This window comes from Aquarana catesbeiana, linkage group LG04, assembly GCF_042186555.1.
Source record: "Aquarana catesbeiana isolate 2022-GZ linkage group LG04, ASM4218655v1, whole genome shotgun sequence".
Lineage (NCBI taxonomy): Eukaryota > Metazoa > Chordata > Amphibia > Anura > Ranidae > Aquarana > Aquarana catesbeiana.
In genome coordinates, this window is record NC_133327.1 from 409487700 (window position 1) to 409503445 (window position 15746).

Consider the following 15746-nt stretch of genomic DNA (forward strand, 5'->3'; position numbering starts at 1 on the left):
CACCCCTAAGTGAAAATGTCCAAATTGGGCCCAATTAGCCATTTTCCCTCCCCGGTGTCAAGTGACTCGTTAGTGTTACAAGGTCTCAGGTGTGAATGGGAAGCAAGTGTGTTAAATTTGGTGTTATCGCTCTCACACTCTCATACTGGTCACTGGAAGTTCAACATGGCATCTCATGGCTAAGAACTCTCTGAAGATCTGAAAAAAAAATTGTTGCTCTCCTTAAAGATGGCCTAGGCTATAAGAAGATTGCCAAGACCCTGAAACTGAGCTGCAGCACGGTGGCCAAGACCATACAGCGGTTTAACAGGACAGATTCCACTCAGAACAGGTCTCATCATGGTCGACCAAAGAAGTTGAGTGCAGGTGCTCAGTGTCATATCCATCTTTGGGTAATAGACGTATGAGTGCTGCCAGCATTGCTGCAGAGGTTGAATGGGCGGGGGGGTCAGCATGTCAGTGCTCAGACCATACGCAGCACGCTGCATCAAATTGGTCTGCATGGCTGTCGTCCCAGAAGGAAGCCTCTTCTAAAGATGATGCACAAGAAAGCCCACAAACAGTTTGATGTAGACAAGCAGACTAAGGACATAGATTACAGAAACCATGTCCTGTGGTCTGATGAGACCAAGATAAACTTATTTGGTTCAGATGGTTTCAAGCATGTGTGGCGGCAACCAGGTGAGGAGTACAAAGACAAGTGTGTCTTGCCTACAGTCATGGTGGGAAGGTGGGAGTGTCATGGTCTGGGGCTGCATGAGTGCTGTCGCACTGGCGAGCTACAGTTCATTGAGGGAACCATGAATGCCAACATGTACTGTGACATACTGAAGCAGAGCATGATCCCCTCCGTTCGGAGACTATGCTGCAGGGCAGTATTCCAACATGATATCGACCCCAAACACACCTCCAAGACGACCACTGCCTTGCTAAAGAAGCTGAGGGTAAAGGTGATGGACTGGCCAAGCATGTCTCCAAACCTAAACCCTATTGAGCATCTGTGGGGCATCCTCAAATGGAAGGTGGAGGAGCGCAATGTCTCTAATATCCACCAGCTCCGTGATGTCATCATGGAGGAGTGGAAGAGGACTCCAGTGACAACCTGTGAAGCTCCAGTGAACTCCATGCCCAAGAGGGTTAAGGCATTGCTGGAAAATAATGGTGGCCACACAAAATATTGACACTTTGGGCCAAATTTGGACATTTTCACTTAGAGGTGTACTCGCTTTTGTTGCCAGCGGTTTAGATATTAATGGCTGTGTGTTGAGTTATTTTGAGGGGACAGCAAATTTACACTGTTCTACAAGCTGTACACTCACTACTTTACATTGTAGCAAAGTAATATTTCTTCAGTGTTGTCACCTGAAAAGATATAATAAAATATTTACAAAAATGTGAGGGGTGTACTCACTTTTGTGAGATTCTGTATAGGTAATGTCTGGGGGGCTCACCTACTGGTTTCTTCTGTTACATGTGGACTCCAGAATATCCAGTGCTGTTCCTGCTTACCTTGTCATCTCACTCTTCCTACAAAATAAAGGTGTGCCTGTGACCACAGCCATTTCTGATTCCACTGTTGCCACCAGAGTGTGAGGGCAGCAATTTCAGATTCTACCACTGCCACCAGAATGAGAAGACCATGCTCTCACCTGCACTTTATGCAGAGATTTTCCACCTCACGGGACAACAATCTAAGTGACATCAGACTGAGAGAAGACGTCACTGCAGCGGGTTAACGCCACACTTAACCTTTACACAAATGTTAACCGTTGCCGTATGTTTTAATGTAAACATGCACAGTTCACATCTACTGTTTGCATTTCTGATCTTTAAGATATGTCTGTGACACTTGCTGCCATGCCCAGAGAGGAATGTAACAACGTTAACTTAACCCTTACAAGACGGTTGCTGCAGCCACAGTGGTGGTTGGTGTTTTTTTAATTTTTTTATTGGGGGGGCGGCAAACAACTACCCCCTGGACGATCGGTCGGTCGGCGGCACCCCCCCACCCCGGCACTCCTACAGGAGGGGGGCAGTGGCTGGGTTGCAGGCTCCTATGGCCGGGTTTCAGGTTCCTATGGGTGGCGAGTTGGGGGCTCCTATGGATGGGTTGCGGGCTCCTATGGGCAGCGGCTCCTGTGTCCTCTCTGTATCCTATGCGGCTCCTCCTCCTAGACATCCAATAGGATCACCTGTCCTTTCAGCCAACCAGGTGACCGGTGTCAAAACCCGCTTCCTGATTGGCCGGAAGGAGGATCAGTGTTACAATAGCGAATATTGATTCACTGTTGTAACACACCTGGGTGGGCTCGGAGCGCACTCTCTGTGACCTGAGCTCACCCTATATTGAAGCCTTTTAGAGCCTCTGGCTCTAATCGGTGCTTCAAAAAAACAGCCCCCCCGCACTGGAATCTATGCACTGGTGTCCTAAAAGGAGCCTGACGCATGGATGGGGAGACAACGATGGACAGGGGGGGGGGGAGTGACGCACGTGTGCAGCCATCTGTTTTAATGTAACAAAAAAAAAAAAAAAACCTGATAAAATGTGTTCTCAATACAGAAAAAGAAGAGAAAAAAAATTACTTAAATTGAATTGTATTATGAAAGAACTGTCGGTGAATATAAAATAAAAACCAGACTGAGCTCAACCTAAATATGCAAAAGTATAATCTATCCCTAAATGGATGTGTATATATAGGAGACTCAGCAAAGTAGCCTGACACATCTAACTAATAAAATAAAATCACAATTGCCCAATTATTAAACGCCCAACCATGGCAGCTGCAGGAAAATTGTGTAAGCATATAATAAGGCATGTACCCCAGTGTAAGCATGTACCCCAGTAGAGGGCACAATCTACATCACTAGATCACGAAATGAAAACTTCTCCATAACTGTATGTACCGTTACTGGATTTTCTTCAGAATTCCTGAAAGGATCTTTTGGTGGGATATATCCTACTAACATATTGCTGAATGTCATTCAAAGTTCATTTTTAAGAGATACTCTGATAGATTGTAGAGTAAGACCAACCCACATATAAACTGTGTTGGTGGGCAACTGCAAGTGGCTAAATAGCATTTAAAGTCTGTGAGGGTGTTCTTTAATGAATGTTATGAGACTAACCCCCTTATGAGCAGTGTGGCACCAGAGTGAGTTATGGCACATGTATCAAGCATCAAGCATAACTGGAAAACTTCCTTGTCAAAAGAAGTTTATTGAGTATACAATGTTATAAAGATACATAAAGATACATAAAGTAAGTTTACAAGGATCTATAAAGTAAGCTCATTGTTCTACAGTAGGGTTTATATAGGTAAATATCATGAAATTTCAAATATTAAACATTGGGTTCACGTAAACCTAAATTAAAGATATATATCATTTCCTTAGTTACTTTTGTAGGTATTTAAATGATTTATACCTACTATACATATTGTTTACAAGTAGAGTGTATATAGGTCAAATAAATTCTGATAATGAGCTTTAATCATAAGGTGGAGAAAAGGAAAGAGAAAGAAGAAAAAGGGTTGAAAGGTAGAGGTATGGTGCACAAGGTTGTCCCGCTCGTCAGTTTATTATTCTTTTTAGTTCTCTTTGAAGCCTTAGAATGGGTGTCTCTGTAAGTCATTTAATCTGCTACCATGGCAACAGGACAGAGTCATTGAAATTTGACAGGAACTGTTGTTTTATCCAAGGATGCCAGAGTTTTTCAAATTTTGGAATTTGATTTTGACCGATGGCTACCATCTTAGCATGGGACATTGTATTATTCATTCTGTGAATTGTTTCTGCTAGTACCAATGTAGGAGATTTCCATGCCTTGGCCACTGTTTGTTTTGCAGCCGTTATTAGTTGGATCATAAGTTTGAATTGAGAGAGTGTTAACCATTCCGGTTTTAGATTAAGTAAAGTTAAATATGGATCTGGTTGTATTATTTTTTTAAATATTTTAGATGCAATCACGAAGACTTCCTTCCAGAAGGTTTGGATTACTGGGCACGTCCACCATATGTGTAAATATGTGCCTATTTCTGGGCATCCTCGAAAACAAAGAGCTGAGGTATTAGGTGAATATTTTGCCACTCTAGCGGGTACAAGGTACCAGCGAGTTAGGACTTTATAATTTGTCTCCAGTGCCAAGATGTTGGGTGAAGATGACTTAGATGTGAGCCATATATTAGACCAGTCCGTGTCTTCTAAAGTTCGTCCCAGGTCCTCCTCCCACCTCTGAACGTAAGAGGGTCTATTAAGATTTGCTACTTCATATAATTGATTATAAAGTGATGAAATTGTACCTTTAGCAAATGGATCTTTTGTACAGATTGATTCAAAAATGGATAATTGGGATAATGGTGTATCCCCCTTTAGGAATGGTGTATAGAAATTTTTGATTTGGAGATATCTAAATATCTCAGAGTTTGGTAGATCATATTTTTCTCTAAGCGATGGGAATGAAAGGAATGATTTAGATGCTATGAAGTCATTTAGTGTCTGAATGCCTGATGTTGTCCAAGCTTTAAAAGAATTTGGGTAGATCCATGCCGGATAAAAGGCCGGATTTCTGATAAAAGAAAGGAGAGGATTGTGTGGAGATTGTAACTGATATTTGGTTTTTAGTTTATCCCAGAGAGATAAGAAGTGTTTAGTTATGGGATTACGAATTTTAAAGCGGTCTTTAGGATCAAGCCATAATAAATTTGATATTAATAGAGGGTCATTTTCTGAAGCCTCTATAAATACCCATAATGGGATTTCCTGTTTTGCATGGTATTTGGACAGACTGGCCAAATGTGCTGCTCTGTAGTAGTTAGTAAAATTAGGGTATCCCAGGCCTCCTTTATTTTTGGGAAGATGTAGTGTGTGTATAGGTATACGTGGTTTAGAAGATCCCCATATAAAAGAAGTTGCTCTTTTTTGTACTATTCTCAAAAAATAGGAAGGAATTGGAATAGGGAGGACTCTGAATAGATAAAGCAATTTGGGTAGAATAGTCATTTTGATTGCATTAATCTTCCCTATCCAGGATAAAGGAAGTTGCGACCATTGTTTTATTAGATTTGTGATCTGTCTTAATACAGGAGGATAATTGGTTGAGAATAAGTCAGAATGAGATGCTGTTAAATGAATTCCAAGATATGGGATTGATTTTTCTGCCCATGTGAATGGGAGTGCAGCCCTAGCCGGGATCAATTCCATGTTTGTGAGTGAAATATTAAGCACTAGGCATTTCTTAGGATTAATCATAAGGCCGGATAGGGCTGCAAATCCATCAAGAGCTGGTATTAAGTTAGGACCAGAGACCTGTGGTGATGATAGAAAAAGTAATATATCGTCTGCAAATATACATAATTTGTGTGTAATACCTCCTACTTCAATGCCAGTTATAGTTTGGTTTGTTCTGATGTATTGGGCCATGGGTTCGAGTATAAGGGCAAATAATAAGGGAGATAATGGGCAACCCTGTTGGGTACCTCTTTCGATATTAAAGGCTTCAGATTTGTATCCAGCATATTTTATATAGGCTTTGGGTTTATTATATAATGCCTTGATCCATGTTAAAAAGTGGGGTCCAAAACCCCACTTTTGTAATGAATATTGCATATATTGCCAGGATACTGTGTCAAATGCCCTCTTAATATCGAGAGATAGAAAACATAAAGGGATTTTCCGTTTTTTAGCAATATGTGCCAATAACACTGCCCTGCGTATATTATCGCCTGCCTGTCTATTTGGCATGAAGCCTACTTGATCTCTATGTATTAATTTTCCTATAATGCTATTGAGGCGTTTTGCTATTATTTTTGCTAATAATTTAATATCGAGGTTTAACAGAGAGATAGGCCGATAATTCACACAGGAAGTATCATCAGAAAGGGGTTTTGGGATCATACAAACAATTGCCATTAGTGTTTCTTGCCGAAAAGAATGTCCATCTAGAAGTTTGTTAAAAGTTTCAGTGAGAATGGGAGAGAGTATTTCTGAGAATGTTTTATAGTATAAAGCCGAGTAGCCGTCTGGGCCTGGTCTTTTGTTAAGTTTTAGGTCTTTTATGGCGTTAGCAACTTCATCTATAGTTATAGGCTCATCCAAACTGCTTTTTTGATTCTGAGATAACTCAGGTAAGGTTATTTTTGAGAAGAAGGATTCAGCTTCTGTAGGATTAAATTCATTGTTTGTCTTGTATAAAGTTGCGAGATGTGAGTGAAATTTATGGACTATTTTAACTGGATTACAAGTGTAAACATTTTTTGATAATTTCAAACGTATTGGTTTGAAAGATTTGTTAGTTGAATTTAATGCCCGAGCCAAATATGTACCTGGTTTGTTTGTATTCATGTAGAAATTGTGTTTGGAGCGTTTGAGGGATTTATCAACTGACTCAGTGAGAAATAGATCGTATTCCAATCTAGATTTTTCCAGATGAGATTTTGTACTCTGAGATGGATTATCTTGAAATGATATGTAGGCTGCATTAAAATTGAGTTCTAGTTTTTTTGCTAGATTTTTGCGTTCCCGTTTAAATAGTGCCATTTGTCTTTGTATTGTACCACGCAAGACAGGCTTATGAGCTTCCCACAGTGTTATTGGGGAGATGTCTGTTGTATTATTAATTGATATGTATTCCTTTAAAGCTTGTTCAATGGCCATCTGATGTAGTGGGTGTTTGAGCATTATGTCTGGTAAGTACCACGTTGGGTCATGCGCTTTTGGTATGGCTGAGGCTATAGTAGTGTATACTGCATTATGGTCAGACCACGGAATCGGAATTATATCTGATGCAATAATTTCTGGTATCATTCCTATTGTTAGAAAAATATGATCTATTCTGGTGAAGGTTTGATGAGGGTGCGAGAAATAAGTGAATTTCTTTTTCATTGGGTTACTTTCTCTCCATGAATCTACCAAATTGTATTTGGAAAGAAGTTGAGAAAAAGGTAATCTAGAGGTTATTTTGGATGGTGTAAAAGGTGATTTATCTAGAAATGGGAGGAGGACCTGGTTCGAATCCCCACACATTATCACTGTTCCTATTTTGTGTGTATTAATCACTTGTAATATATGTGAGAGGAATGGTGTAGGTTGTTTGTTAGGAGCGTAGTAGGAAATCACCGTGATTGCTGTATCCATTATATAACCCATGAGTATCAGGTATCTACCTTCTGGGTCTTTAATTTCTGATGATAAGGTGAATGGTGTGGATCGGTGAAATGCAATTAGAGTTCCCCTTTGCTTGGTACAGGCAGAAGCCGTGTAAATTTGTTGATAAAAAGGAGAAATATATTTTGGAGTAGAATCTTTGGTGAAGTGTGTTTCTTGGAGGCATACTATGTGAGCCTTCTTGTTATGGAAAGTACGGAAGGCTTTGGTCCTTTTTTGAGGGACATTTATTCCCTGAACATTCAGGGAAAGTATATTCAGTGGTGCCATGGCAATAGATCAAATAGTTTTGACTTACTTTTTGTTATGCAGAGCTGACTGCGCAGATCAACCTGTGTGGACTGAAGAGATGAATAGATAGAAAAGAAACCAGTGAATTCTGGAGTAAAGAGTAAACAAAAAACATATGAGATTAGATGATACATTGTATAAATTATTTTTTGCAAGTAATCACAATTTACCCGTGAAAGAGAATAAATATCTCTCTCAGGGGAATAAGTGCCTTCATCACACTCCCACATAATATGGTTGGGAGAATGAGGAGGGCTAATGGGGGTACACGGATCTTCCGCTTACAGGAGAGAAGTGCTATGTCAAAAGACATCAAAATGATGTTTCATTAATTGGAGTGCAGAATATAGTTTTTGTTGAAATTATTTATTCCAGGGTGGTTGTATATGGTTAGTCTTGCCCTAGGCTAAATAATTCAGTTAGAAAGGTACTGTTAATAACTTTGGTATTGATGAAGATAGTTTGAATTATTTTGGGATTTTAACCCTTTTAGAGTAAACAGTTACGTATTTTATTCATATGTAACTGTTTAGATATGTTAACTCATAAAATTGAGGTTGTATTGCTTCAGATTAGAATAAACAAAAACATAATTCTAGGAACTAGTTAGGTAATAATATATTTGTTTTAAGAAAAGAAAGAAAAAGCTTCCATTACTTCTGGATTATTGAACATATTTGTCCTAAAAAGTAATAAATCTATTGTTATTACCTGATAATATATAACTGAACAAGAATTTCCTTATTTCACTAATATATTCTAAGGCTATATGAATCAGAAGTAATTAGAAATATAACTGGAATGTAACATGATCCCACACAGTGTGTGACTATCAGAATGCAGTTACATTCAGTTATAAATATAGGTTTTTTATAGAGAACCATCTCTTAGTATAATAAATGAAGAGATATCAGGAATTAGGATGTCAGTCCATTGAATCTTCTTGGTCCATGGATGATGTGGCATAACGGCCTCTTTTGTGAGAATGATGATTCCCATTTTGTTCTGAAATTTTCTGGGTGCTGCCTGAAGGTGAAGATGACGCTATTCTTCTGCGTGTGGGAGTGTTGCTGCTTGTGGGTTCTGTCAGATTTAATTTTAAAAGGGTTTGTTGTAGTTCATCTGCTGATCTGCTTCTGTAAATTGTACCTTGGTAGTTAAATCTGACTGAAAAGGGGAAGCCCCATTGATACATAATGTTGTGGCGTTGCAGTTCCATTAGTTGGGGTTTCATGGATCGTCTTTTAGTAATAGTAAGTTGGGATAGGTCAGCAAAAATTTGATAATTGTGTCCTTGAAAATTAAGTTCCTTTTTTTCTCTTGCAGCAATTAGTATTTGTTCTTTCGTTCTGTAATAATGAAATTTTGTGATTATATCACGTGGGGGTCCATCTTTCTTTTTGGCTGTGAGGGCTCTGTGTACTCTGTCCAGTTCTAAACGTTCCATAGGGATATCTGGCTTTAGTTCTTGTAATAGAGCAGTAATAGTAGATTGCAGGTCTGTCACAGTTTCAGGTATTCCCCTTATGCGCAAGTTTGAACGTCTGGCTCTATTTTCGTAATCTTCGAGCTTAGTTTGAAGTATTAAATTCTCTTTTTTTAATTGTTCCAATTCTGTTATATTTTCTTGGGTTGTAATTTCAATTTCATCCATTTTTATTTCTAAGGCTGCGGTGCGGTTTCCCAGCTCTCTTATTTCTTTGGTTAGGCTTTTTGTTATTTGGTCTGAGGTTTGTTTTAAAGCCTTATGAAGCATCTTTTCAAATTGTAATAATATTACTGGGGATACTGAGGAGGCTTGTGGAGAAGTTTGTGAGAGGATTTGTTCTGTATCTGACTCAAATGGAGAGTCTTGCTGTGACATTTTCTGTCTGTGAGAGCGCCCTGATGCTGTATCTTGTGAGGTGACTGGAGCTGCTTCAGCTGCAGTGAGTGCCTGTGAGCTCTTTGTGAGGTGATTTTTATTTCTGCCACGGTTTCCTCCCAGTACCATATTTCCTGCCCAAACTTTCACAGTTTGTTCCCTGGGGCAAAAAGGTTCAAATGGATACCTTTTGAGCCTGCAGGCTCCGCTTTGTCCTTCTCTTCTCTCCTCAGCGGTGTGGAGCTCTAACAATGCATGTCTGCTCTGCTAGGCTCCGCCTCCTGCCCTCCAACTGGAAAACTTCCAAGGTGAGGTGCCCCTGTCATCACATACAGTTTAACATTAATATAGCTTGTAGCATGGCACCCTATCAACACAGGAGGGCTCCTCCAACTGTGTGGTGCAGTGCCTTGAATAAGTATTCATATCCCTTGAAATTTTCCACATTTTGTCATGTTACAATCAAAAATGTAAATGTATTTTATTCGGATTTTATGTGATAGACCAGCACAAAGTGGAAGGAAAATGATAAATGGTTTTCAAAATGTTTTAAAAATAAATATGTAAAAAGTATGGCATGCATTTGTATTCAGCCCCCTTTACTCTGATACCCCTAACTAAAATCTAGTGGAACCAATTGCCTTCAGAAGTCACCTAATTAGTAAATAGAGTCCACCTGTGTGTAATTTAATCTCAGTATAAATGCAGCTGTTCAGTGAAGCCCTCAGAGGTTTATTAGAGAACCTTAGTTATCAAACAGCATCATGAAGGCCAAGGAACACACCAGGCAGGTCCGGGATAAAGTTGTGGAGAAGTTTGAAGCAGGGTTAGGTTATAAAACAATTATCCCAAGCTTTAAACATCTCAGGGAACACTGTTCAATCCATCATCTGAACATGGAGTATGGCACAACTGCAAACCTACCAAGACATGGCCGCCCACCTAAAGTGACAGGCTGGGCAAGGAGAGCACTAATCAGAGAAGCAGCCAAAAGGCCCATGGTAACTCAGGAGGAGCTGCAGAGATCCGCAGCTCAGGGGGGAGAATCTGTCCACAGGACTATTAGTCGTGCACTCCACAAATCTGATATTTATGGAAGATGGGCAAGAAGAAAGCCATTGTTGAAAGAAAGCCATAGGAAGTCCTGTTTGCAGTTTGCGAGAAACCATGTGGGGGACACAGCGAACATGTGGAAGAAGTTGCTCTGGTCAGATGAGACCAAAATTAAACTTTTTGGCCTAAAAGCTAAACGCTACGTGTGGCAGAAAACTAACACTACACATCACCCTGAACACACGATTCCCACCATGAAACATGATGGTGGCAGCATCATGTTTTGGGGATGTTTTTTCTCAGCAGGGACAGGGAAGCTGGTCAGAGTTGATGGGAAATGGATTAAGTCAAATACAGGGCAGTCTTAGAAGAAAACCTGTTATGCCGCATACAGACGATCGGAATTTCTAACAACCAAACCGTGGATTTTTTTGATGTTGGCTCAAACTTGTTTTGCATACACACGATAGCACAAATGTTGTCGGAAATTCCGATCATCTGTACGCGACATAAGAGTCTACAACGACGCTAAATATACAGCCAGAGCTACAATAGAATGGTTTAGATCAAAGCATATTTATGTGTTAGAAAGTCCAGACCTAAATCCAATTGAGAATCTGTGGCAAGACTTAAAAAATGCTGTTCACAGATGCTCTCTATCCAATCTGACAGAGCTTGAGATATTTTGCAAAGAAGAATGGGCAAAAATGTCACTATCTAGATGTACAAAGCTGGTAGAGACATCCCCAAAAAGACTTGCAGCTTCAATTGCAGTGAAAGGTGGTTCTACAAAGTATTGACTCAGGGGGGCTGAATACAAATGCACGCCACACTTTTCACATATTTATTTGTAAAAGATGTTGAAAAACATTTATCATTTTCCTTCCACTTCACAATCATGTGCCAGTTTGTGTTGGTCTATTACATAAAACTCCAATAAAATACATTTACATTTTTGGCTGTAACATGGCAAAATGTATAAAATCTCAAGGGGTATGAATACTTTTGCAAGACACTGTATGTAGTTCATAAATGCCCAGCATGGGGGTCATCAGTTTTGATTAGGAAAAGTTTCCAAGCCATATAACCCGCAGGTAGATAAATTAGTTCTTAGCCATCTATGTGGGTCTTGAAAAGTCCAAGCTGTTCTTATAGAAAGTGGTGGTCTATAAGTACATATCGAGACAATCCATAGTCCCTTTCAGTTATGCTTGATGTTTGATACTTTGAATGACATTCAGCCATATGTCAGTCCAGGAATATATCCCACCAAAGGATCTTTTCAGGAACTCTGAAGAACATCCAGTTGCATGCAAAATGGATGAGAAGTTTTAATTTTGTGATCTAGTTCATGTAGATTGTTCATACATACATTGAACACTTGGAATCGCAGAATTATTTTTCTTTTTTTCAGCTGCCATGGTTGGGTTTTTTATAACTGTCCAATTATGATTTGATTTTATTAGTTATAGAGTGGGTTTTGTATGTTATAGGTTATAATAAAATGTATTTTCTTTAATTGTTACATGTGTCGGGCTACTTTGCTGGGTCTTCTACATATACACATCCATTAACGTCCGCAGAACTTTTTTTTTTTAAGGTTACCCATGCTCAGCCCCTTTTCAACAATGTCATGAAGGGGAGGGGCTTAGTCATTATTACAAAGTGTGATAACCCTTCCCCCTTCCACTGCCACATTTGGCACTTTTTGGGGGGGGGGGGGTGTGTACCTGGTTTTGCCATGGCGATCTGAGCCACATGCAAAACCATGCAAAATGTGCTGCGACCACACCAAGTGAAGGTATATATAAACATACAATTAGGCAATCGATGGATTACAAAAAAAAAAAATCTACACCTGCATGGTGAAGCATTGGCTTAAGCCAGTAGAGATTTTAAATTCTTTATGGGCACAACAGCCTGTTATGCTGTTGTGCCCATATAGCTGCTGTTGTGCCCATATAGCTGCTATTGTGCCCATACACCTGCTATTGTGCCCTTATAGATACTGTTGTGCCCATATAGCTGCTATTGTGCATCTATATGGGCACAACAGCAGCTATATGGGCACAATAGCAGCTTTATAGGCACAATAACATCTTTATGCTATTGTGCCCATATAGCAGCTGCTGTGCCCATATAGATGCTGTTGTGCCCATATTATATATAGCTGCTGTTGTGCCCATATTACATATAGCCGCTGTTGTGCCCATATAGCTGCTGTTGTGCATCTATATGGGCACAACAGTATCTATATGGACACAATAGCATAAAGATGCTATTGTGTCTATATAACTTCTATTGCATCCATATAACTCCTATTGTGGCCATACAAATGCTACTGTCTCCTATTGTGCCCAGTGACACTGATCTTGCAGCGCTGCTGTGAATCCCGCGGGCCGCGGCTACCAGGACTCGGAGTGACCAGGAGGCAGAGTGATATCAACAGCATGCCTGAAATTCCAGCCGGAACTATAGAAGAGGCATTGGCTTATGTGGCCGACAGATGCTTCCGCAGAACTGCTGCCTCTGCAGCGCTGCAACATTGGATGATAGGGGGTAAGGGAGGGATGGTCTCTCAGACAGTGAGTCAGATGTCAGAGAACAGCAGCAGTCAGCAGTGCAGACTCAGAAAAAAGTCCGGGGCGGACCCTGCAAGGACCGCTCACGAACACCAATGTCCGTCTGCGGACACCTTGCCGATTCCAGGGGGGGCACTTGCCCCCATTTGGCGACGCCCATGTACACATCTATTTAGGGACACATCATATTTTAGCATATTAAGGTTGAGCTCAGTCTGGTTTTTATTTTAGTTTATATTTTTCTTCTTTCATGTTTTAATGTTAACATGCAATATCCGCTGTAACAATTTTGACATTTTTTTTACTTTGCTAAATAGAGCATTAAGACAGTAAGCTTAACCATTTTAAAATATTGTTTTAATGCTGACTCTGTAGAGGTGTCACTAAGCCAGTCCTCACCCTAACAAAAAATCTGAAGGTGCTGAAGTGTTTTATTATATTTGAGCAGCCACCTATTTTAAGATGAAATGGTTTTACATTCTGACGACTAATATTAAATGGAATGAAAATTTGATATGAAAAAGATAGAAATTGGATGTATATATCACCTAGGAGATTTAATGTGACCAATTCACCCGCTGTACATTATAGTATATACACATGTTGGTATCTACTGTTTCTGCTTGTTATTTCTTATACATTACTGTCTCCACAATTTATGAGTCTACTTTAACACAGCACTAATTATTGATAATTATGGATATAGCATGAAGTTCAAAAAGCAGACACACACACCTTCCAGTGCATTTTACAACATGATTCCAACAGAGGATTTTGTCACAATGGACATTTACAAGAGCTATTAGTTGCCTCTGGCTTAAGAAAAATCCTGCTAATGGGGTTTATGACATTCTAGTAATGGACCTTTATGGGATTTATAATGGCCTCCTTTTTGCCTCGAGCTGACTGTATAGTTTTTATGGTGGTTATATGAAATGTGTCAGTTCCCAGCCCAGCCAATACAGACACAAGATCTAAATCTGATCTTTCTGTCGCCAACTTGAGAATTTTGGAGAAGTGAAAGTGGCACCGTGTTCAGAGCAACTTCCCACTCTCCACTCAGTTTGGGGTTCTTCAGACCGCATTATCCTCACAGTGTCTATACCATCTGTTGTATTATCAATTATATAAAATATTGGACAGTCAATAGGGAGTGTGGGAATACCTCATAACTGTTTACTTACAGAATTTCTGAGTGACATAATATACCAAAAAATATTTTTAATATTCAAATTAACTGAAATATTATAAATACTCACATTAAAATATTTGGGTTAGTTATTTTACCACAGTTAAATGGGTTTGTTTACAGTTTGAGCCAGAGGGAATGAAGAAAAAATTCAAGAAATCTGAGACACAATAAACAAAACATAAATTTTACATCCCTGTTGTTATTCTTAGTTTTAATGATCAATTAGTGACCACTGAAGCTCAAAGCATACATTTAATAAGTAGTTTATGCTGTTAATAATTTTCACTCATTTGTTTTCAATTCAGTACTAAGATTCTTATGTCGGCATCATTAGATGTTCCTATTCAGAGCATAGCCTAAGTTTAATTAAGCAACTTTGGTTTATATAGTTATTTGTAAAACAAAAGTTAATATTTCATTGCTATGATCTGGTGCCAAGCTGGGAGGCTGGAGAATCAGGATTCACTCTCAGTAGCACTGGTTTGAGATGGTGTGTGCATCAATGGCAGAGGCCTGGCACAATGGGTCAGTGGCTGGATCTTGTAGTTATAAATTAATAGATGCCAGTACTTGCACCACTTACCATATGTCTTTACAAGTCCACAAATTGAATGTAGACTACATTTTATTTTCCTATTCCCTCTACACCTATAGTTGTGACAAAAGTTGTTCCAATGTTTCACAACCTCCATGAAAATTACACTTAGCCTTATGTATTGAAGTGCCAGGCCTTCTAATCGAATATTTTAAATACACAGCTGTAGGTACAGACACCTGAACTAAAGTGTACTTGAACTTGAAAAAGGGAAGGTTTGCTATATTATTTTTTTTTAGCATATGCATATTTATTTTATTTTCAGTTATAGCTTCATAACAAACACAGAGAAAATATTACAATATAATTTTGTTAGCCATTTCATCTAACATATAAACAAACAACTATAACAGTTAACAATAAACACAACACACACAACACAGCTGTATTTCTGATTCTAATCCCAATAAGCTTACTTCACACTTATTTCACACTTAGGGTAAAGAAAAAAAAAGAATAAAAAAAATATATAAAGCTCACCAAGCTAATTTAGGAATACTGTAAAAAATAAATTACTTCAATTTTCCCAAAGTACTATTTAATTTTTCCATAGTCTACCATGTAGCGTATTGAAAAGTGGTCATTAACTCCCTAGGATGATTAGTGGGCAACTCCATCACCAAATAACAAGACCAAGTATCAACAAAATTCTTAAAGCATGTTTCCCTATTTACAACCTGGTGGTTCATGATATAGTATTCATAAACTGTATAATGTTTTGCCAGAGTTTCTCTTTTATTGGGCACTGCCACCATAGTGTATCAAGTTGGGTCTGTCCACATGACATTGTGGACAAGAAGAAAAACACTCTGAGAAGGGTGACTTATGGATAAAATTAAATGCCTAGTGTGCTCTATGAAAGATTTTAAATTAGATCTCTCTCCGGCTTTCTCTTATTTTAACTTTAGAAGTATCATTCCAATCACATTACCTCTGAGACCAAGCTTCCTTGGGGCGTATACTCAAGAACCCTACCCATTTACCTATAAATATGAATTTGATGCAAGC